This window comes from Aythya ferina (assembly GCF_964211825.1).
Source record: "Aythya ferina genome assembly, chromosome: 1".
In the NCBI taxonomy this organism is placed as follows: Eukaryota; Metazoa; Chordata; class Aves; order Anseriformes; family Anatidae; genus Aythya; species Aythya ferina.
In genome coordinates, this window is record NC_140296.1 from 4,290,151 (window position 1) to 4,315,046 (window position 24,896).

At 40.3% G+C, this 24,896-nt stretch overlaps 1 protein-coding gene across 8 annotated transcripts in view; it reads right to left on the reverse strand.

Annotated features, from left to right (window-relative positions):
* Nucleotides 1-24,896, reverse strand: part of TENM4 (teneurin transmembrane protein 4) — a 1,677,033-nt gene that overhangs the window by 364,963 nt on the left and 1,287,174 nt on the right. For all 8 annotated transcript variants that reach the window (XM_084535211.1, XM_084535210.1, XM_084535214.1 and 5 more), the window contains one exon: nt 23,823-23,920. The gene's annotated coding sequence lies outside the window, so the exon portion shown is untranslated. The remainder of the gene's footprint in view (nt 1-23,822; nt 23,921-24,896) is intronic.

Sequence of the window (24,896 nt, forward strand, 5' to 3'; positions counted from 1 at the left end):
AGATAGGAAAAAGCAGAGGTTTTATTTGACAGAAGAGCCAGGTGCACTGGAGCTAATTCCCCACTCGACACTACCTTATTTCATGGTTTCTGCCAGGGATAGGCAGTTTTCGTTCCCCTAGGGAGCTGAGTGGAAGCTTTACCATCAAATGCTGCAAAAAACAATGCACTGAACCCACCAAAGATGAGTGCATTGGGAGCATTCCTGCCTTCTTTCTTACTACCGTGCAGTGGCTCAGAGCTGCCCATCATCCCCTGGAGAATGACTGTCCACTGCTGGCACCCTGTGCAATCTTATCACATCATCCCAGCCCTTAACACTGCAGACAATTCTGATCCAAACACAGCCTTGGATTGCTGTCTAACAGGACAAAGAAAAGCTCTCAAAGCAAAAAAAACAAAAGCAACACTAACAACAACAACAACAAAAAACAAACATAAAAGAGAACATACTGGAAACAAAACAAAACAAAACAAAACAAAACAGAGTCTGTGATTTGGTCCCTTCTGTGTATAAATGTAGGCTGGTTTGGATTTACACACTGGTAAAAACAACAGCAATGCATGGGTCAGGAGAGCGAACGTGCTGTAAGGGAGCACAGAAATAGGTTCATTGCTTTCCTCTGGCAGCGCTTTGCAGCCATATCACTGTAGTGTACGTGATCCTGCGGAGTACAGAGCAGTAGAGATTTGGGTCCCTGGAGCCCGGGGCTGGGAAAAAGGCCTTTATCTGGTCCGGAGATAGACAGATGAAACACAGCATGGAAGAATATAAAATGCAGCAAAACACATGAACAAACTTAGCTGTGCTTAGACAAAGGACTTGTGGTTGTTTCCTTCTCACCTTGTCTCTCATGACTGCGTGGAAAATAAAAACAGTGGTGGCTATAAATAGAACCGCCGAGGAAGGAGGACAAATCCTGCATCATTCATGAACACAAGTCTCAGACATTCTGCCAGAGCATAACTTAAACATTTGCTTACATCAAAGGAGAGCACGATCAAAAACTGCAGGCTTCCCTCAAGGCTTTCATTCAAAAGAGAAATAGGCAAAGAAATGCACTCTACCTCTGTTACAAGATGCATTGTATAAATGAAAATCAGTGTAAACAGTCTGGAGATAACTAAATATTAAATGCACACAATTTATATAGCTTGAAGGAAAACAGTAATTGGTTAAAATCACTAGAGAGCTGAAACTCCACACTCTATTGTTTTATTCTTTAGCAAATGTGGAAAGATTTGGGTAAAAAGAGCTACAGTACCATTCATAGATCTTCTTGATCACCCTGAGAACTGGAGGGGACTGTCTTTGTCTCCATGTCCTGTCCCAATCCATCACAGGCAATTATATCAAATGCAAAACCCAACCTAAATTTAGGCACTCAGGTAATGTATCCCTCTCTCCTCCAGGGTTCAATGTAGCCCACATCAGAGGTAGCAGCCCCACCCTGGAGATGCCTGATTTGGCAGAAAGGCTCCTAATGCAAACACCGAGTTATTCAGCAACAAAGCCAAGCCCTTGTCCACACAACACCCACTGCACACACCAAAAACAAACCGTAAATCACTCCTCAAGACAGCATAACAATACCAAGACCTTCAGTACCTATAACCGCAAGAGATAAAATCTACAGTGGGCCACAGATAAAAAGCAGGGCAGACTAAGGGCATGGCCAATGTTGTAAATCCCCCCCAAAGGTGGGGGATATCTTGTGAAAAAGCCTCAGTAGACTCAGTTTGGAAAAGCCTGATGATCCCTGCTAATATCATTTAGGGAAAATTCCTTCCCAGCCCCAAATCCGCATACAGAGACTCTCAGTGTCTATGGCACATCAGCCTGAAGTGACGAAGTCATTTCTAGTCAATCAATTAAACCATTTAATGAGGGATGCACTACAAACTTAAGGGTATGTGGAAAACCTAGAGGACTTAGTTTTATCTCTGGAATGCCAGTGTCTATAGCCTTGCACAGCCTTCGTGTCCAAATCCAGGTCTTTTCCTATTTATTTTATGCATTCTTCAAGGCCAGACACATTTCTTACTCTAAGTTTGTACAATGTCCAGCACAACCAGGCTTATGGTGCAACTGCAATGCATACGTGCTAGGTTTTTAGTAAAAATTCCCACTGACTTCAGCAGAGAGCGCTGCAGCAAAATTGCTCCGTAAAGCCTCCTAATTCCTACTAAAATCTGAAGAAGGAAGAAAGGAAGTCAGCAATACCTCAGGTCCTAGAGCAGGTCACAAAACACTGACATGAGAATATTTCTAAAGCGTAATTCCCATGCATCAGAGATTTACTTAAAATTTCTGAGTGTGCCTTGTCTCCAGAGTGGTTGGGTGGGATTCAGATCCCCCAAGATATACATCAACAAGTTCTGTGTTTACATTACAGGTTCAAGATTCTATTTAAAGTAAGAGCCTTCAACAGATGAGTAGTTTCATCCCGAAATAGGCAGCTAAAGTCACGCTCAGGTTTTATTTTTTATTTTTATTTTTTAATTAGAAGAGCTGAACTTTTGGTTATGATGGGTGAAGATACTGCCAGACCTCGGTTTCCTAAGTCAACCCTCCATCCTTCTGATAAAAACCTGCATATTGCGCCTTGGATGTACATTTTTTTATTTTGCAGATAAGGATTATAATATCACAAACTTTTCTTTTTTTTTTATGAACTTTGAAGAACTGAAAGCATTCTTCCATGAAAAATATTTTTCCTCATGTTTGGTAAACATTTCTGCCTCTAACAATTTTATTTTCGCTTATATACCTGCTCCCTCCCAAATGATGGTAAGTCAACAATATGCGAGCAGCTCTGATGAAAAATCTCTAAGCATCTTTTCAAATGTCAGTATAGAAAATATAGGATAACAATACTTATGCCTGTAGGTCTCTTTTCAAATCAACAATATCAGCTTCTTCAAAGGGACAGGATTTGGCCTTATTGTAAATCATTCTCACTGATGATCTGTCTATTAATGTTTGCTTTGCGCTATCAGGTCAGGGTGTAATCAAACACTCCTTTCAAATTTGCAAATCCCTGATGGACTTTGTCACTGTTCCCCATTTAACTGGCTCAGTTTAGAGGGTTATAACCACCAGAATTTGCCATGAAGGCAGAGAAGGAAAGTAATGCAATTATATATATATAACATATAGTCAAGATTTCACCCAACATAGGCCTGAAAATATAAAGTATTATAATGATCTTTGCATCATGTATGAAGCCCAGAGACATGAATTACGTTGTCTGTCAAGTAAGGGACAATATTTATTACTTCTAATACTTTTATCTACTGCATTGCCCCCTTTTTACTCTGTATATTTTCTACTCACCTACACATAGATTAACATTATTTTCAATATTAAAACAACTAGACAATAACCTTCATCTACTCCTACTCAACAATTTAAAACTAATACAGGGGATAAATTCCTTGCATGTGTTAAACTGATTTATATTCTGGTGTTAAAGCAGCTCTCTCAAGGTTTCTGGGCTCCAGTATTTTTGTTACCTCTGAAAGCATAATAAGGTAGTCTAGTTCTTCTGTTTAAGAATCTTGAGTTTTTTCTTGCTGTTTAGAAACCTGTTGTTATTGTTGACTTTTCATGAACCTATATCTCCACAATATATAGGTAAAACACAGAAAAGGTCTCTGCCCCATGGAAATGGAGATCTAAATTTAGAGTAAGTCAGTACTGGAAATGAAGGGTGGTCAATGGGAAAGACAGAGACTGTGCAGGGGAAGAGAAATGAAAGGAATATATATTTAAAGGACAAGGAAGATGAAAGATTGCAGAGTTATGAAGGTGAAGACAAGAGGGCTGAACTTAATCATGATAAGAATTCCTTATCTATCTATGAGTTGGAATTAAAAAAAAAAAAAAACAAACAGCTGATATTTATATGAAGCCCATTCTTTGAGGGCAGAAAAGATGAGATGCACTAACAGAACTGACAATGAAATCCAGGACTCAGTCTAGTCAAGAGTCCAAAGATTATTCAAATAAAATCTATGTATCACTGGTAGCTGAAGTAGAAATTGGAGGTGATTGTGCCTGTTTGCCTGCCTCCCACCCTGCTGACAGTAACATGTAGGTCTGGTCCAGCCAGTGCAATTCATACTACAATCAATGAGACTTGGCCCTATGTGTATTTTAATAACTTTCATTTCAGCAGTTCTCTGTTGCAAGTGAGAATAACATCTTTGTAACTCTAGGGTACAATAGATGTAACAATGTGGGTCCAAGAATGATGCTAACCAAAACTGATGAGCAGGCAAGGAGAATACACTGAAGTTTCTATATAGCTTAAATAAATTATTTCTCTTATCCATAAATGAACAAATAAACAAACAAGGCAGGAAGTCAAACCACACTGCAAATTTCAGATTTCTCTAAGTGACAAGAACCAACTGTGGATGGACTTGCTCTTCCTTCCTCATTGAAAGCCCACTGAAAGGGGGATTTTCCAAGATGCGTACTTTGGATGCCAATTCTGCATGGAGACTGTGTAATATTTAAGACAATTTTGCATCCCTCTTTGGATGAAGGCTCTTCAGACCTGTTCTTCAGCTGCAATAGCATGCCCTGGCTGCACACCAAAGATGAAGAATGAGCTCCCATCAATTCCTGAACAGATGATCTGAGAAAATCAGATTCAAGAGTCCTGCACTATGTGCTTACGTTTTGCAGTTGGTTTTTTGGCCAAGGTAGTAAAGATTCAGAAAACATAAGAGCAAACAGAGGGTGTGACCTCAGAAAAGGTCCATAGACTGGTTACTTCTCTTTTCTTTCCTAGGCAAAAGTACATTAAGACCAGAAAGACACACTTATAAAGTGCATTGAAAGTCATTATGTATCATTTTATGGAGGAGGTATATTGCTCCAAAGTCAAACTAACCAAGCAATGGGTCCTATGTTTGAAAATTTTGCTCTCCTTCCTATCTTCTCTAATGAATCTCTGCCTGAAATTTAATCATTCCCTATCATGAGTACTCATTCTGTGTCAGTAACACTCAGAGAGTTAGGGCATGGTTGTCCAAATCTATAACTTTATTTATTTTTCCTTATCTCTTCTGGCTCAGAAAACATTTAACTAGACACAAAGCATGCCAATTCCATATTTACTATGTCATATAATTGTTATTCCACATTCAGTTTTCACTCTTTATTATGGATGTATTTTACAATGTTTGTAATTAAATGCTAATAAAAATCCAGTTGGATCAATACCAAAACCATGTTTTTCAGTTAACAATATCAATAATTCTCCATTGCTCTCTATACCTATGTCAGTGAGTACCTGAAATAATAATTATTGTTATATTGTTGTAGAACTAAAGAAGTAAATCGAGGCTTCCAAGGCTGGAAAATTTTCAGTGAAAATGAGATTTTAGGACCTGCTGAATAAATAAGCCATTGTTATTTACAAATTAAGCTTACTCATACAAAGCTTGACAAAGCCCTGTCAATAACCTCTCATAATAACTACATACTTCTAAAAGAATATGATGATCAGAGAAAGGTGGTGATAAATAACAGCCTGTTTTCTTTTCCACTGCAATGCTGTTACTCACCCATATTTATAACATGCCATTTAGTGAAGTGTGCATGTTTATAGGCTCTCTGGAAAACTCTGATAAGGGCAGTGATTGGTGGCGGGCTACGCTCCAGCAGGCTCACGCTCAAACTTCTTTCTCCTCGCTGATGCTGGCTTTCAGCAAAGCCGGCGCAGAGCGCTGTGCATCCTTCAGCAGTTCATTTGCTGTGCTCTCCTTGAGCGACGTGGCAGCGGGCGCAAAAGGAATGCAAAGTCACGCTCTTGCGCGCTGCACTTCGGCTTCATTATTTACTTTACACTCTTCTACCTGAATGCATCAGAAAAGGCTCTTTTTAAGTCTCTTCCCTCCCTGCTTGCTTTTAGCAGGAGCCTGCTGCGTGGCAGTGTTACTCTAATTTAAGCTAGCGGGAGGGCATACTCGATGGTTTCACCAGGTGCTGGGCTGGAGGGGTCTCCTCAGTGCCGTGTTCTGAAAAGCTTCATTATTTTCCCCCTTTTTTTCCAATGCATCCCACCCCTTTTGCACAGCAATTCTTTAATTGCAGCCCTGACTTAACACAAATTCTTCCTGAAAGCATTTTTAGCCAGTTCCAGAGTTGTTTTTCAGTTACAAGGACTGAATGGTAGCTTCAATGGCATATATATAAATAAGTATATATATGTATATATACATATGTATATCTAGTTTGGTAAAACTGGAGGCATAAAGGAGGTAGGAAAGGGCTTTGTTGTTCTTTCAATGCTTCAGTATGAAAAATCAGTTTCTGCCAGTGCCACAGGAATTTTTCCAGAGTAAGAAATAGCCTAAAGAGCTATTCCAACTAATGGCTGATACAGAGAACAAGAAATAACTATTGGAAATTAACTTATTATAACTTTAGCATGAGGACATTGTGGAGGCTCTTCTAAAAGCAAACAGCAGAAAACCAGCCTGAAACTTATGGCAGAGCTGCCAAACTTTGGAAAGCTGGCCCAAGAGCTGAAACAACAGCCATGTTGGCATTATGGCCTGCTGATAATGTCCTTCCATCAGTTGTGTGGCCCTGAAACAACCTCATCAGACGGTTGTTTGTCAAAAACAAATTTAGAGCAATCTACCATATGTAATTTACAGCCGTGGCTTGACAACATACTGCAGTTATCCCCAGCAGACACAACTGTTTACATTTTATACACATAATTGGGTCTGGTTCAGTAACATTTTTCATTGGTGTGTCTGCCAAAATTATTAAGCTATTAGTACACGCTGAACTGGTGCCAAGCAAAATATTTGCCAATAAAAATGGCCTTATCTGTATAAATGCCAAAAAGGTTTGTGTTTTTTGGTGTGCGTGTGTATTTTTAAGTCTCTACTCCATCTATATCCATGTGTATGTAAATGTTTAACAAAGCTATAACTTGACATTGATGTAGCATATTAGATCAAGATAGCCCAGGGGTTGGATGTGGCCCACACGATCTACTCTCTTCTACCACATTTTCTGCTGTTGCAAAAAAACATTTCCTAGAATGGCATGGAGATCCTCCAGCCATAATATCCACACTTGACTTGAGAAGAAGAGTGGTCCTCAGGCTGGTTCTCAGCTCCGACCACCCTTCAGCCATGAGCACACAGCATTATGCAGTTCAGATCATAACTTCTATTTTGGATCTTTCTGTCCAGCATCCCTAGATCCCCCCAAATTCATAGCCAGTCTTCAGCACCTACAAGGAATTGCAGCTAATAGTGTGCGTGCATATATATATATATACACATATATATTTGCATACAGTTTTGGAAATCTTAATCTCTACTGGTGTTTTGACTGGTCATGGGGTTCAACAGAAAAAGAACAATTTTGTTCCTGTATCTGCAGCTTCAACACTGATTCAAGAAAATGCTTTTTCAAAACCACTTACCACACTGTGCTTCATCTTTCCAGCTGAAGAGGAGGTGTGCCAAGTTATTTAAACATGCTTCATTTTAAATCTTGAGGAGAGGAAAACAGTTTGTAAGTAGTGATTCTTCAGGAGAATTTTCTCCTATCTCCTCAGGAAATAAATGGGTGGTCTGATGTAATATTCTCAGCTTTTCTTATCCAGTGCCTCAAAAAGTGAGTCCTTACAACTTTCTAACTACTTGAGCTTTCTCCACCCCTTCAGCCCATCCATGGGAAGTGAAAGATGACCTGAATTCCCACAAACTTAAATAGGAGCTGATGTAGCTTCAATTTATGGGGAACGGGGCTGGTTATAAGTATTGAGCCTCCTGTGAGGTTAAAGAGCAATACTGGGATAAAGAACAAAGGCACAAGAGCTTTACGATTCAATATAATTTAACTTCAAAGATGGACATATGTATTTATTTTGGTTAGAAGATATGTAATCAACATAAGAAAAATAGACTTTAGAGCCTGAAAATCCATCTGACACAATGATAACATCAGACCTTAGTCCAAACAATAAAAAGGGTGCAAATCTTCCACCCACATTAAAATGTCTGCAAGGTAGCTATCTACATGGAAGCGCCTAAATTATAGCTTTACAGGTGCAATTCATCTTATCCTAATGTACACGTATAAGATATGTCAGCTAAATAAATCGGTAGAAGTGTCTCTTTTTCTTCAGTGACTGTAGATGAAGTCCAGGGTGACTATTCAAAATGGGGATGTCTGTGGAGAGCTGAAAAATAAGGCAAGGCAAATTCTACCTTTAAGAATTACCGAGTGCTTTTTGAAACCTGCTGAATTCTCCATGTCCCAAAACTTTGATGGGTATTGTAAACATTCAATAAGCCCACGGCAGTCTGGGAAGATCATTTTATTCCCCAAAGACTGGGAAGATCATTTTATTATTTGATTAAACTGAAAAAAAAAAATCATATTCAGTTTAACACCTCCAGATAATGTGTTTCCCTGGGATGAACATACAGATGTCAAGACTTCAAAACCAAGTTTAATTCTCTGTGGTTTTAAAGAGCACACTGAAAAATGAACAGGTTTTCATATCATCACATTCTGGTATTTTTACTGGGTTTTGTTTGTTTTTAGTCTCCTTTTTAAGATAATCCACGCTGAGTTGCCTCAATTCCCACTCTGTGGATGGCATCCCCTCAAAGGCATCAGCATGAAAGGACAAGAAGTCAGCTTTGATCTCACCTTCCCTATATTTGAAATAGGGCCTTTATCTTAATGTTCTCAAGTTTTGTGTCCTGCTATGATTAATACACCCATTAGCTGTAGCTCACTTATAGCTTTTTTCAATCAATCAACATGCAACGCTCATCGAGAAGCCTTGAGGTTAATTTTAAATGATTTTCCATATGGTAACCAAGAAACAGCATTCCTGCAGTGCAGGCTGTGTGGCTGCATGGGGTATGTTGGTGCACTTTGTCCAGGGGAAAACAAAGAAAGCACTAAGGCGATATTCACACCTGCATCGCCTTTGGGCAATGTAAACTCCAGCTTCATCTCACCCAACGTGGCCGTTGCATCTAGGTAAGAAGATAGCCTGACCTGGGTGTTCCCCCGTTAATTGGTACAGACAGACTGAAGGTGGTTTCCTCATTATGGCCCATGAATCTCCTCTGAAGCTGTCTGTATCTAGAGGAAGCCCAGGGGAATTAGGAAATGGAATTCATCTCACCAGGCAGCTGCCCCTTCCCATTTTTCTCTCCTTATGTATATACAATGGACAGAAAGTTACACTTTTGTTCTCAGTTTAGTCATCCTGTTTTACATGTTCACTGAGGGCGAGATTAACTGGCCATTTAATGCCTATTTTATTCTGAAGTTATAAGAGACACTTGGTAATTTTTTTTAGGTGCAGTGAATACTGCCTGCAAGTATCAATCGGGGTCATTCTAGACTAACTCTTCTATTCATTATTTTACTGTCTTGTGAAAATGAAAATGAAAATTCATTATTTCTTCTAATCAGAAATGGCTTATATAAATCCTATTAAAAAATAAGGGTTATAAAAATTCTATGAAAAAGAGCAACATGAGACACTTCTGCTGGAAGGGACTGCTCTGGTGTTGCTCTCCTATGTGTACAGCATGTGTCCTGCTTTGCTTGCTCCCTTCCAGAGGGCTACACAGCTTCCCTCTGAAGGAAGACACCACCCCCATGTGAGGGACACAATCCCTTCTGGCTTCCAACTTTCCACCCTTGCAACTGTTGATCCTGCTCTTGTACGGATGAGTTTCTAATCTCTGGTGCCATCGTGGCTGCTTATTTCCCTCCAGTTAGGGAAAGTAGTGTCAGGACAGCTGTTCTGACATGGTGCAACACACACACATCTCTACTGCATCAGCGTAGATACCCTTAGCTGTTAATTGCTCTGAAAAATTCAGCACTTTGCCACATGAGAAGCATCTCTGGCTTGTGTTCAGCATGCTGGTAGAGAAACTGGTGGCAAAATTATTTTCTTTGATTTTTCTATGGAAATAGATGGTCAGAGATTTTTATTTTATTTATTTTTTAACAATCAGCCATAAGGAGGTGGCAACTAATCCCAAGGGATAACTCCACATGTTAGAGTTGGCTCCAGCCATTGGTGGGACTGATAAAGAAAACCAAATATGATCAAGCCTTGCAGGCTCTGCAACCAGTGATAATCTGATAATGAATGTTACTTATTAGGTGCTTTTCCCTGTGTTTTCTTTGATTTACAGTCCAGACCCTAAATACCAATTTGTTCACATTATCTGCCAAACAACTTGCAAGGCCTTTCAGAGACCAAGCAAGCAAACACTTCCAGAGGCCTCCACAACCCTTATTTTTCTGGCCTGAGCTCATTTGTCTGTAGCACATTCGAGTGACAAGCTGTGAAAAGTCACCTTCAGCTTACGCACAAAGCCAGACATTAAATGGACTCAGAAAGTGCTGCACATCCACCACGTTTGATGATTACCAGGGGCCTCTGCTCTCCTGACAATTAGGCCTGAAATATTGTGACAGACACCACCAGGGACTGAGCGAGGGATGGCAGGAGCCGAGCGTTTGAGTTTCAAACTGTGGGGCCATCAGTGCTTAGGTCATTTTACAGCTGAAAGCGGTGAGATAGGCATTTAACTTCAAACGTCAGCTGGAAAATGACCTCAGTTTTCTTATCAGTAAAATAGGTCTAATTCTATTTGCCTTCCTCCAGTGGAGCATGATGCATTCGGTTTACTAATGGTTTTAGGCGCTTCAGGCTCCTTAGGAAATATGAAATACTCAAGCAGTGGTGAAGGGGTTGTGGGTACAGGTGCACCCTGCAGTATATTGTATGCATCCTATCCATATAGGATATTAATGTCAGTTTAGAGAAACAACAACAACAACAAAACAACAAGTACAGAATGGATATTTTTCTGAAATAGGAAAGAATTTCAAGTGAGGCACCAAATCAAACCTTGACCATGTGGTTATTAAACTCTCAAGGAATCTCTCATGGAAATTAAATTGTTGAGGCTGTCCTTTGACTTAATTATAAATTTGTTCATTATTTATGTAATATTCTCCCCTACAGAAAGCTTTCACTTTTACGTGTGGTTCTTCACTTAAGAGGTGATTCTCTTCAGTGTGTGTTGTGCAGCACCTCCATCACAGCTCTGTTTTAATAATAGATGCCACCACACATGTCAAGATGTAGGAATGAACTCAGATGAGCACCTAACATCTATCTGAAAAGCACTTTCAGGCTTGTTAAAAGTCTGTGGATAAGGCCAGATGGTTTAGATTTGAGGATATGCCCCATGAAGACAACTTCAGCTCAGAAAAATTAAATTAGCCGGTATTGGGTTAACCTCAGAAAATACCAAGGTTCAAACTTTAAGCAAGCAACAAGGTCTTAAAAGAACATAAGGACATAGGTCTTTCTCTTATGATCAGGCACAAAGTCACTGGAAAAGCTAAGGGATGTTAGCCCTTTTCCTCTGGTTAGCATTAGCCAGGACACTTGTCGTCTGCTCTGACTACCAGAATTTATGTACAAACATGTCCTCATTATTTACGAACTTAAGTCTATAACTTTTTTTTTATAAATCTATATATATATATATATGCACATACATATTTGCTGAGAAGATGTAGAGCTCCCATAGTCCATAGTATCACAGAGTAGTTTAGGTTAGAGGGAACCTTTGGAGGCCACCTAATCTACACCCCTGCTCACAGTGGGGCCATGTTTGATGTTGGATACAACTGGGGAATTCAATTAAGTTCTTCAGGGCCTTGGACAAACCAGTTCTGAATATCTCCAAGGATGGAGATACCTCCTGTACCAGTGTTTTAACCTGATTGTGAAAATTATTTTCCTAATCTCAAACAAAATTTTCCTATTGCAATGAGGTCCAGATCAAACCCAGAGAAGCTTGAATTTTCCTCCTTAAAATACTTCCTCTATGACACTACGAGAGCTGAAAATCTCCCTCTGACCATATATGTATTTTGAAAAATAGAAATAACATTTTTTAAGAGACACACTTTTCTGTCTATTTCTTCGATTTAGAACAAAAGTACTTGGGGATGGGAATTCCAGCATTTAAAGCAAAGTATCCTCTGTATAACTCACAGTACCAGAGATTTCCATACTAAAGGTATAAACTGATCACGATGATGAGAAATATATGACAGAACCATCTTTAGGTGCTTCTGTTTGCAATAAATTTGACTATTGGAAATGTTCAGAAATTTAAATGTACATTCAAATCTGAAATAATCTGAATTTAAGAGAAGGTTTTGGGTACATTTTTAGTAAAAACTTGTTTCCCTATTAGATAAAATCCCCTCAGAAATCACTAAAATACCACACACAAAGCACTTCAGCATCTTTAACTGGTGTGCAATGTTGATTTTCACACTGAAAATGCGATTGAAAACAGGAGTTTATCAGTGAAATGTTGAAATCGGCTATGGGGAAGTGAATGAGTATAATTGCTGATGGGTCATTTTTTATTACCAAGGAATCTTGATTATAGCTTCATAGACTTAAATTATGGCAAATCTAGGACAAGATCAATTTAGGATCTAAGCAAATATTTATATGAAGCTGGAGATTGGCATATATAGACCCATTTCTAAGGAGCATAATTCTGTCTGTAAAATACTTTGGCATTGAGCAGCTGTCTCTCCACTACGTACTTCCACAACAGCAAGTAGTTGCAAGTCATGAAGAAAATGAAAAAACAATTCAGGAAGCTGGAGGGTTCATCCCAGTCAAATGGAGTTGTGAACCCGAGCCAGTGGTTAAAGACCACCCTTTAGATGGAGACTGATTAATGCCAGTGTATGGATAGTAGATAAATTGATAACTAGCTCATGTACTAAGTTAGGAATTCTGCTTGAAGGGAAAGAAAGCATTCAGAGTATCTATCAGAGCCTAATTTGTCAAGCTGGCAATTGTCCATGGGTAACATCACCCATGGCAGAGCATCAGCTGCAACATCCCGAGTCTCCCAGCATTCATGAGAGGTCGCCTTGATATCAAGTAGAAGAGCATTTCTAACTAGTGGGATGAAGAAGGATCCTTGTGAAATGATGACCCCCCAACAAAGACTGCTTTTGTTGGAAGAACAGGCGGGTGTGGGGGTAGGGGAAAGAAGAAGCCGGATTACCTTTTGTTACATTTGACAGCTGAAAAGGCCCTGGTGAATAATTACCCTTAAAACTAACAAACAAGGAGAAAGAAAAAAATGCAGAGAAAGAGAAGGAAAAAAAACCCTTGACCCCTCCCCATACACAATAGCTCCTTTGAAATGAAAACAAAATAAAAATAACTTGTAGGGGAAGAAAAAATAACTTAATTTGACTTCCCTTTCTGCTTTTGGCAAGTGTACACACACACATATACATACAATTGGAAGGCTCCCACTGTCGCATTCATCTTAAACTTTTCTAGGCTTGGTCCACTCAGCAGCAAATCTTACGCAAAATGCAATAAAAATCAAGGGAAACTACAGCAGCAAAAAGCACACCCTTGGTAGAATGCCCCATTGTTTTAGTGACAAAAGAATGATTCCTGGTGAGCAGCAGTTGTCATCTGTTTTGCATACTCTTTATTTTGCTCTTAATTGGCATTATGTGAAAACTTATCTGGAAGTCCATGGGAACCAAAAGGCATCCCATATCCCCTCCCTCTTTGAACTAGGAAAGCCCAATTAAAGCACAATCATCTCTCTTCTGCTATTAGGATCCTCTTCCAGCAGATATATACAAAGAGGAGAAACGTTATTAGTCTGGGAGCAGCTACCTTTTCTTATGAAAATTCTTGTAAAGATCATGAAGAAAATAAAGGGGACACAAGTTGACCACGCTTTGGTGAGCTGAAGTGGAATGCTTTTTTGAAATGCTTGGTCTGCATGTCTGGATGATTTTCTAAATATATTTCCTTTCACTGGAGAGTAACTGACCTAAGACTCAAAATGCACTTGTGTAGTTTGGATGCAAGCCTAGAAAAATAAAGGCAACAGCCAGAGAAGAAGGAAAAAAGACACAGGTGTCTTCCTAGGAAGTCCAAGCTCTCCCAGACTTGACAATTCCACTATGGTTCCTCTAGTAAGACCATGGAAAAACACCTCAGGGGAAATGAAAAGATCCTTTTCCTTTTTTTTTGAGTTGGTGCTCAGATATCACCTCCAAAATTCATATCCTGCTAAATATTGCAAACCTAAAGCCATTCAACAAGTTTCTGCAACCCTTCATCCACATAGACCTTTGGCACTCTGAGATGTTGGAGAGGGTTCCAATGACATCATGTTTTTTTTTTTTTTTTTTTTTTTTTTTACGTGATCTTTGACGTGTCCTTGGAGAATGAACACCCACTGCTGATCCCAGTTACATATGTGCCCAGCTATTACAGACTTCAAAGACAGCTCTTGCATACCTTCTGTATCAGAAGCCATCCCCAAGATAGCAAACATTTGCACTCCACTCATCCTGTCTCATCAGCAGCTACTAAGAATATGCATGTGTCAGGAAACATCATGCATTTTATCACTTCAGCAAGTCATGCCATCATGAAGTGGTATATGTCCCTGTTGTATTCCTTAATTTTCCCCTTGGATGTAACCACCAGCTTTACAGAACTGAACAGGGAAACAAACAAACAAGCTACCTTTTTTGTCTTTTCTTTTCTTTTGGGATGTTCTACTTCATTGTCTTCATGTGTGGCAAGTCCAGCTGACATATTTTAGAATCACAGAATTTTGTTGAGGAGAAACCCAGTGTGCCAAGGCAGAGAGCGGAATACTCCTCCTAAAGGTGCCCCAGGGGTGTCTGTCTGCTGCCCCACGGTATTGTCAACAAACCTGAACGTTAATGCTTTTAAGATATGCAGTTTTATAGTCAGGCTTGGCTAACTGAGCTCATTTCCAAAGCAAATTAACAGAATAATGCCCAGTAGGATTGCTTTGAGGATGCCATTAGCTCTTTGGCCTCCCAAGCAGATCTCCTGCCTGCTTTCTTCCCTGGAAGGCTTGGTGCTGTAGCTACACAAGATTCCTGCCCAAACAGAAGACAATACCACTGAATATGCATTTTTTGTTTCTCTCATTGTGTGCATGCTTGTTGCTTTTGCCATGGCTGGAAAGTGCAATAGGAGGGAGAGGGACAATGCGCTTTCCAAGAGCCACTGTGAACAAAGGTGGCTCTGCAGGTGGTATGCAGGGCAATTTCAAACAGGTAAAACAGTACCAGTTACACACCTGTCAATTGATATACTCTGAGATTTTGGAAGCTTCTGATGGTGGGGTAAGTGTGCTGACAGACTGCCACAAGGAATTGGTTAAAGGAATCAGAGTCGTTTAAGCAAGGTGGAACAAGATAACAAGGTAGAAATTATTCCACTACATTTAACTATATATGTATACATATATATATATATTTATTTGTTTTCAGTGCCCTCCCATCATTTAACACTTAGAGGCTGCTTGGAGAGTGGTGGAGTAGAATGAGCAAATCCCCATCTCCCAGCACAAAGATGAAACCTGCAGGGAGACGATTGTGATGGAAAGGATCAAAATTAATGTCAAGCAATAGATGAGATTCTGGTTGAGATTTTGATGAGATTTATTGCAGCAAATGTTTTCCCAGGCAAATGTCACACCATTAAACTGAAAAAAAAAAAAAAAAAGAAAAAGAAAAAAAAAAGAAATATGGTAAACTACAGGCTGCAACTTGATCCTCAGACTCTCAGAGTCATGGATGGCCTACTGTGTAAGCATGTGGCATGTGTGCAGACGTGCTAAAATGTCCTTTCACCTCACCAGGGCCACCAACTATGGCTGCAGATCACGTATTTCACAGTGGCATGGTCAGAGGGGATTGAGAACACCCTCAGCAGGTTTTCTCATGACACCAAGCTGTGTGGTGCGGTCGGCATGCCGGAGGGAAGGCATTGTATCCAGAAGGGCCTGGACGGGACTGAGAGGTGGGACTGTGTGAACCTCATGAGGTTCATGAAGGCCAAGTGCAAGGTCCTGCACCTGGGCTGGGGCAATCCCAAGCCCAAAGGACAAGGGGTAATGGCTTTAAAGTAAAGGAGGGTAGGTTTAGATTAGATATAAGGAGGAAAGTCACTCATGTGGGTGGTGAGGCCCTGGCCCAGGCTGCCCAGAGGAGCTGGGGGTGCCCCAGCCCTGGCAGTGCCCAAGGCCAGGCTGGATGGGGCTGGAGGCAGCCCGGGCTGGGAGGACTTGTCCCTGCCCATGGCAGGGGGTTGGAATTAGATGATCTTTTAATGTCTCTTCCAACCCAAACTGTTCTCTGCTTTTATGATATTTTGTGGACAGAAAGGACATCTCACATTCATCCTTTTCAATGTGGCTATCTCAATGGGAATGCCACTTGGAGCAAATCCTGCAACTGAGCACTGTCCAACACAGCTGCACTTTTGTTGCAGCCCAACAGCTATTTTGTCCCAATATGGATGAACTTTGGTTAGCCCTGAAGTGATCAGGCAGTTGGATTTGATGATCTTTATAGGCCCCTTCAAACTTAACGATTCTGTTCTGTTCTGTTCTGTTCTGTTCTACTCTACTCTACTCCACTCCACTCCACTCCACTCCACTCCACTCCACTCCATTCCATTCCATTCCATTCCATTCCATTCCAATCCATGTTAAGATATTGCAAAAACAAGCAGAATATTCCACATTTACCTGTAAAGAAGTTTCAAGGATAGCCTCCCCTGTTCTGTCATTGAAGGGCTGACAGAAAAGGACTCCTTGATGCTTGGTAATTACACTTAAAAGTGACAATTCCCCAGTACAGACTGAAAACTGAGGATAGCAGGTGAATTGTGTGTTTGCCTTAAACAGGGCAGCAACTCTGCATGAGGCAGGCCAAGATAATTCTTGTTTTTCCAAGAAATGGATGCTGAATGCTCTGCAGATCTGAGTGCATGCTTTAGGTATGCATCCCCCTCCTCCTCCTCACAAACACCTTATTGTTAGAAATCCTTGGAGAAAACAATTGTTTCCATTATGCAGAGATGATCAAATCTGCATGAGCCAGATGTCCAGCTCAGAAAAAAAAACATTTGTCCAGACTTTGGATTTTCTATACCTGGGTTGATGATCTCAGAGGCACTTGTATTTCTTGTTTCACTTAGATATGTAAGATCTTTACAAAAGCTGCAACCTACTGTTGCTTGTCTTTTTGGAGCTGAGCAGTATTTCAGAGTTGCTGATCTCTGCATCACAATCTAATCTACTTATCTTTCCCAACGAGGACACGTTGGGTTAATGCACTGCTAATAGTAAGTTTTCAGGATAGTGCTTTTAGCTGACTCAGACTGCCTGTTCATAATAACAGGTTAAATGTGTTAAAATAAAGAACAAGCTTCTTTGGCTACACCAGATGAAAGTCATAACTTCTGGACATCCATTGCAGAAAAATAAGCTACCTTTATTTAGCAAGACAGCGCAAAAAGCAACTCCTTTACTTCAAAGGCACGTGTACCTTACCAGATTCATGATTGTTAATTATTATTACTAGTAATACTATGCTTTTCTTATAAAACCTACTCAGAAGAAGAATCCTATCTGTTTACATGTATTTAAAATTGAATTCCTTATTTCATCCTGTCTTTCATGTTAAGACTTAATAGGACTCTTCACAGGAGCTAAATACATGTTGAACAGTTTTGTAGCAGCAGTACTCAAGGGTGCTTTCTAGTACCAGGTGAAGACAGATCCTATACCTCCCTTTCATTTATTTCTCCACACTACTGTGTTTTGGGTTATCCTGTTGCATGAGAGATGAATACCCCTACTCACCTTCCCATTTGTTTTGCCTTATGATATGCAGTGCTTTCTTAACCCCAGTGAGAAAATGTGCAAAAACACCAGCAGCAGAGTCAAGGATAGTGTCATACACAACTGAAAAATTAGCATTACAATTAAATGAAAGAGCTCTGCCTTTTCCTACAGAAACATTCTAAGCTCTCCTGCAGAATGGTAACTGATGCTTGCATGCCCCAAAGCAAACTTCACTCCCTTTTACCACCATCCTCCCACCCTATCAGTCAACGTTTAATTAGGATCTGTAAATTAAAACAAGTGTAGCCTGGGCATTTGAAAACTTCACCACAAACTGGATAAATTTAACTTAGCCAACGCAAATGAGTGAAAAGTAGAGAGGCTGAAAATCCCTAGGTGCATGGTTCCCACTAGGGCCTATAGCAAAGCTGGCACTGTTAGATCTGTCTGTAATGTTCCTTGTAGGATCACACAGAGATACATAAGGAAACCCTGCAAGAAACTTGAAAAGATCCTGAAAGCAGCAAAAACGTGCTTAGAGCGTCTGTATGAATCTGCCTGTTGGTGGAGGTGGGTGGTATGTGTAAATGGTGTTGTGGTGTGCAGGCTGTGGGTTAAGCATAATGTCATTAATGCTTTCCAAACAGCACGCGGTTTTCAGAGGGAAGATGCTATGGTATTATGGTATGTTATTAAACCTACAAGGCGATGAGCAATAAGAATCCCCAGGGGAAGAGTTCTCTGAGATACTCCATGCTCACAGCTAAAGGCAGTTCCACTGCCATGAAGTTACATCTTTTTCCAAACAGCGTAATGATGGGATCTTTGTTATGGCATCGCTGTTGTGTATCAGTTCTGTGGAGGGTGTGAGGTCACATCTCCTGCGTGTCACAACAGGAGGGATGAAGCCTAGGCTGAAAATAGCTTCCAGCAGCACACCAAAAGAAAAATAAATGCTGATATGTCCAAGAAATACAGCTGCAATTCACTTACAAATCTAAACAGGGAGAAAATGATTGACTGACAGCATACAAAGGGTTCTCATTTTAAATTTCTGATTTCATACTGGTTTCTATGCCCACCCTTCCATGCACCCCACAGCCAAGTTACTAATTACATCCTTTCTATTGTTTTGCCAGTTCCTCCTTTGGCAAATAATGGGAGGGGAGGGGATTATGGAGACTGATGCACTTGAGAGCAAAAATGAATAAGTGAATGAATGCACAAATAAATAAATGATGCCGCTAGTAGTCACAAAGACAAGCCCATTCCATTCTTCCTCCAGTATTGTGAGCCAAACTTCAGGGGTTATTCAAGAGAAATGATGATCTGGTGCCTTAGAGAAAAAAGTATCAATTAATGCTTAATTAACATTGCATGACAGATTGATTTAAATGAATGGAACCTTTTTAATGAATGTCTCTCTGTATTGTGGGTTGAAACAAGATGCCTTGTAGGAGAATGAGCTGCTCCCTATTATTATATAACATCTTTATATCTGTAGCACCTGGGGGCTTCAAGTGCATCACTATCCCAACATGTTAGCTGCTCTGTAAATAGATATACATTTATAATAGTTGGCAAAGGCACTTATCTTGGATTTATAATGTAAATGAGAAAATGCACCATGTGGATCCTGTGACAGGTAGATCAAGGCTAAGAAAACAGGAGACTTAAGAAAATTAGATGAGATGTATACATTACACAACAGTTCCTAATTAGCTGGCAAAGAGGGATTTTTTATGACTTTTTTTTTCCCCAAAAACTTATATTCATAAAAAGAGTTTGTTTGTAAACATGCCAAAATACATGCAGGTTGCTTTGTGGTTTGATAGGAAAATAGATGGGAGAAGAGAAGAGTGCACAGGATGCAGTACAATGGCATGAAAGCCAACAACAACAGCAAGTCTTTTCAGGTTGGGGAACCTAATGCCAGCCAGCTAATAACATCTTTCCTCACCTGAGTAAAAATAGTCTGACATTCAGCAATGAACCTCAGTTGCCTTTGAGAGCTGCAGATGAGCAGCAACTCTGGGAATCAGCCTGTTTCCAGATCAATGTTTGCTGCTCCAAAGCAAAGATGTTGGCTGAAAAGCACCCTGAGAAATACTCTACCTACCCCGAGGCATTTTATTCATTTTACTGAGACAGTGAAATAATAGCACCTATTATTTGTACTTCTTGTACTCATTTTCTGTGTGCATTGCCTTTTGCCAGCTCAGTTCAGCTGAATTCTGCTCAGCAAGGAGCTGGACCAAGAAACAGCATGGTGTACTTGCTGGGGGTTATGGACTGGCTCCCTGGGGTGCAGACCTGATTGCCACACAGCTGGCATGGGTGGCTCCTCTGCCCAGCTGGACATAACCAGGAAAAAATGCTGTGGTTCCACAGAAAATAATTTATTTGGGGTCTGTTACTGGCCCTGTGATTTTTGTCACCAACCAGCTATGCTGGCAGCAACAAGGTTATTAAATTCATCAATGTTAAGCAAAAAAGAGTAGCAAACTTTTTAAAATTATTCTTCTGATTATGTTGGCAACAATAATTCACCTTCAAGAAAAAGTCATCTAGATATGTCCTGTGAACTTACATATCCCTTAGTAAACAGTTTGTCATGTTCAGTGACTACCAGCAATTTGGGAAGTTTTATTTTAGAGATTTCCTCTCCCTTTCCTCTCTGAATTCAGTTTGCTGCAGGTTGTCACCTCATTATATTGTTACCATGTAACATGGAACTGACTTTGGAAACACTGATTTTTCTGTTAATTTTTCATACTTTCTTTTTTCTTTGATGCATAGTCTCTCTTCTGGAGTGATATCTTACTCGGGACTCAGCTTTGTGAATGCTGCCTACAGATACATTTCAGGTCATGCTAGCCCTAATACTTCCAATCAACCTAAATCCCAACCTACTATAAAATTAATTTGAGTAAGCTAGATATGCATATATATCAGCCCTATATACATAGAAGACAAATTGAATTCTCAATTTGTTCATAGTGATCATTGTTATTATGGAGAGAGACAATCTAATTCCATATAGAAGAAACTGGTTCCTCCCCAGAGAGTAAACAACTATGTACTCCCAGACATAACCTGCAGGCAGAGTTATCATGTTTTGGGAACTGCCTCCTATTATTTATGTCAGTATTTGTATAGAGCTGGTGATTAAAGCACAGGTGTTCACTAACCACTCCCTTTTCATTTTGCTAGTCAACATAGTTATGCATTGATTTCATTTAAAATAATTTTGTATTCAGGATTATGAGTTTCACAACTTCTTTCACCATACTTATGATGATCCATATGGGTCCCTTCCAACTTGGGATATTCTATGATTTTTTATTAACAGACTTTTAAGGGAAGGTTGGATGTGGTGCTTAGGGACATGGTTTAGTGGGTAATGGTGGTAGGAGAATGGTTGGACCAGGTGATTTTGGAGGTCTTTTCCAACCTTAATGATTCTATTATTCTATTCTCTGATTCTCTCCATAAAGACTTTCCAGGTAAGGTGAACATTCTGCTTCTGCATATGGCAGAAGCCTGTAGATGTCCTAGCCCTCATTTGTAGTGTTAGATGCTGTTTATACACCTTCCACATAAAAAGCTCTTAAAATCTAAAGAAAGAAGATAAGCATTGAAGGGAAGCTTTGACCCCATGTCACAGATGAGAAATAAGGGTTAGGGATGTTAATGCCTGTATTCATCCCTTCTAGCTTTCAACAATGGCTATGCGTAATTCAGCACCTGTTTGCCCCAGACAGTAGTTTACAAGGAAAGAGAGGGAGAGACTTCTCTGTGAGCAACTCCTGTGCAGAATGGACTACATATTTTAAAGAGATGCAGTGCTCTCCCACTGCCTGAACAGGAAGACTGGATTACTAGACTCTTACTTTAGGTCTCAGTATCCATTATCCAAATATCCACACACCTGGCTATTTCTCTCATGAGTTGAAGCATCCTTGGGGGGAAATCTGATCAGGCCATCTTTCTCCACTGCTAATTCATTCTTTCTTTCCATCCTAATTCCCACTTAAAATCCACTCTTGTTTTCCAGCCTTAATTCAATTTTCTGAAAACGTTGTTCGATCTCTACTCTGTCCTTGGGGACCCTCATTCTTTCTGTCTCCACCTCACTCTATGTACAGGACCTTACCAGTTTCTTTCAATACAACAAGACTCCCCTTATGCCTCTCTTTCCATTCCTATTCTCTGTTTGCCTTGTCGTATTCTTTAATCTGAGTTGCAACACCTTCTTAGTCTCTCTTCTTGAACCTTCCATTTACCCTGTTTTGTCCCTTTCTCTCCAACAATTCTATTTGTCCTCTTGTCCTTTCAAAGTCCCAAAACACGGACTTTTCATCTAAAGACAGTGATTGCAAAACTGCCAGTTAAAAGTTCTCCTCCTCCTCTCCTCTCAGGTTTGTGAGAACTAAGGAAGGTTTCTGAAGACTGTAACTCCTATTTTCAGGGAGTGGAAAAGGAGGATTCAGGGAACCAGAGACTGGTCAGCCTCATCTTGGTCACCTCCCCAGGGTGATGGAGCAAATAATACTGGACATAATTTCAAAGTATATGAAGGACAAGAGAGTGATTAGGAGTAGTCAGAATGGATTTATGAAGTGGGAGTCATGCTTAGCCAACCTGCAGGAAGATGAATGGCTCTGTGGATGAGGGGAGAGTAGTAGATGGTGTTTATCTTGACTTTAGTAATGCTTTGATGCTGTCTCCCATAACATCCCCATAGATAAACTGATGAAGTATGGTCCAGATAAATGGACAGTGAGTTGGACTGAAAATTACCTGAACTGCTATCCTCAAAGATTTGTGATCGGCAGCGCAAAGCCCAGCTGCAGGCTACTCACTGGTGACATACCCCAGGGGGTGATACTGCCTCCGATATATTAAATTCTCACAGTAATGACATGGATGAGGCAGACTGAACCCATAAGTGTTCTAGGGGATGAAAAACTGAGAAGAGTGGCTGATACATCTGTAGGTTGTGCTGCCAGTCAGAGGGACCTCAACAGGATGAAGAAATGGGCCCACAGGAACCTCCTGAAGCTCAACCAAGGAAAATGTCAAGTTGTGCCCCAGGGGAGGAGTAACCCCAGGTACCACTACAGGCTGGGACCAACTAACTGGAAAGCAACTTGCCAGAAACAGACCTGGCAAGCTGACCATAAACCAGCAACGCGCTCTTGAAGCTAAGAGACTGGAGCATCTCTTTTGAGGAGGGAATAAGCCAGATGGAACTGTTTAGTCCCTAGGAGAAAAATCTCAGATTTTATGAATGTGCATGAAAGCTGATGGGGGAAGGGGTCAAAAAAGATGGAGCCAGATCTTTCTTAGTGGTGCCCAGTGAGTAGAAAAGAAGCAATCGGCACAAACTGTAATATGGGAAATTCCATCTGAAAAGTGGAAAGACTACTTACAGGGAAGCAGTCAAACATTGGAGCAGGTTGCCCATAGACACTGTGGATTCCTCATTCTTAGAGGTATTCAAGACCCAGCTGGACACAACCCTCAGTGACCTTCTCTAGGTAACACTGCTTTGAGCAACTGATTGGACTAGACTATCTCCAGAAGTATCTGCCAGCCTCAGTTATTCTGTAATTCTTTGGTTCATGGTTCTACTTCTCTACTTTCTCCATTTTTGTGTGTGTGTGCTCAGCAGCTGTATTGTTGCTTTCTTTCAGCTTGAGGAGTCCTAGCCATGAGCACAAGCAACCTTCCTTCTCCATCAGAGAGGACAATGCCACCATCCTGTCACATGCCCATACGTTTCTATGTTCTATAGTGCGTAGCACAGATTTTTATGAAAAAATGACTCCTTGAAAGAGACTCACATTTTGACATCAATGAAAATTATCAACATCAGATAACAATGCTAAACTCAGAACAATAGTAGATATATTCTAAAGAAATCAGTGAAATTCTTCATGACTCCAGTCAGAGAAATCTGTACAAGAAACTCTATAACTGTCATAATAAAAGCATAATTAAAGCATCCCAGATACTGGGATTAGTACTCACTGTTTGTATTTACCTTCTGAGAAATATCTAGGAATAATCCATCAAATACTTCTTGTAGGATACAGTTTTAACCTGGACATGTGTTATTCTCAGTCTACCTGTCAAAAGACAAACAAACAAAAAAGTCAGTGTTTTGTTAAGCGCTTTTTAAACTTACTTGCTATGCTGAATGAATTAAAACAACTTTCTATAGTTAGGGCACATAAAACGGTCACTTATACATTCATGATTCCTAGTGAAATGTCACATCAGCACTGTACTGGGTTATGCTTACTCATTCCATGGAAATAAATGTGTTTGTTAAATACAAACTAAGGCTTTCTGTACAGCACTTAGAATTAAATGCCTGTCCTTGGCTAACTGTGCAAATATCCATCCCTTTGCCAAGGGAGTAATTTACCAGTTCCTCTATTGTAGTTTCAAGGGCTCCTGAGTAACATGGTGATTGTTCCTTTCTTGTTCTGTGTGGTTTTACAGTCCTCAGAAGGGGAAAGATTTTTTTTTTGTAATTTATTTTTTTATTTATGTAATCACCCCAAATATTTCCTTCCTTAAACCTATTACCTCTGTTAAAGTGAAATGACTAAGGTCCTAGACAAAAGCTTCTCATCATTTCCACTCACATCAGTAAGTTCTGTCTTATCTGAGCTGCTTGTGGTGTTGAAGAGCCCCAGCTTAAAAGTAATGACTCCTGTGTGAAAAATATGCCCTGCCACAAGCAGGAGGTTCAAAGAAAGTGGCTCCCTTGGAAGCTGGCCCACACTAATGCATTTGCAACGCAGCACCAGGGCTCTGCTCTTCTCTTACATCTGTCGTTAGCTGATTAGCCTCATGCCCCCTCTCCTCTCCTTGTCTCAGGGTGACACAGTCCCATGGAGACTGAGGGGGTGGACAAGAGACTGTGGTAGCTTGATGAGGGTGGTTTCATCGAAAGCCACATTTGCGAGGGCCAGCAGCTTTCCCAGGCTACCCATTTTGCTTGATATGAATCCATTTTTCATGTATTCTAGTGCACAGAGTCTTTCAGAATTGGAAGATTAAAATTAATAAGCATGAATGATGTGGTAGCAGGCT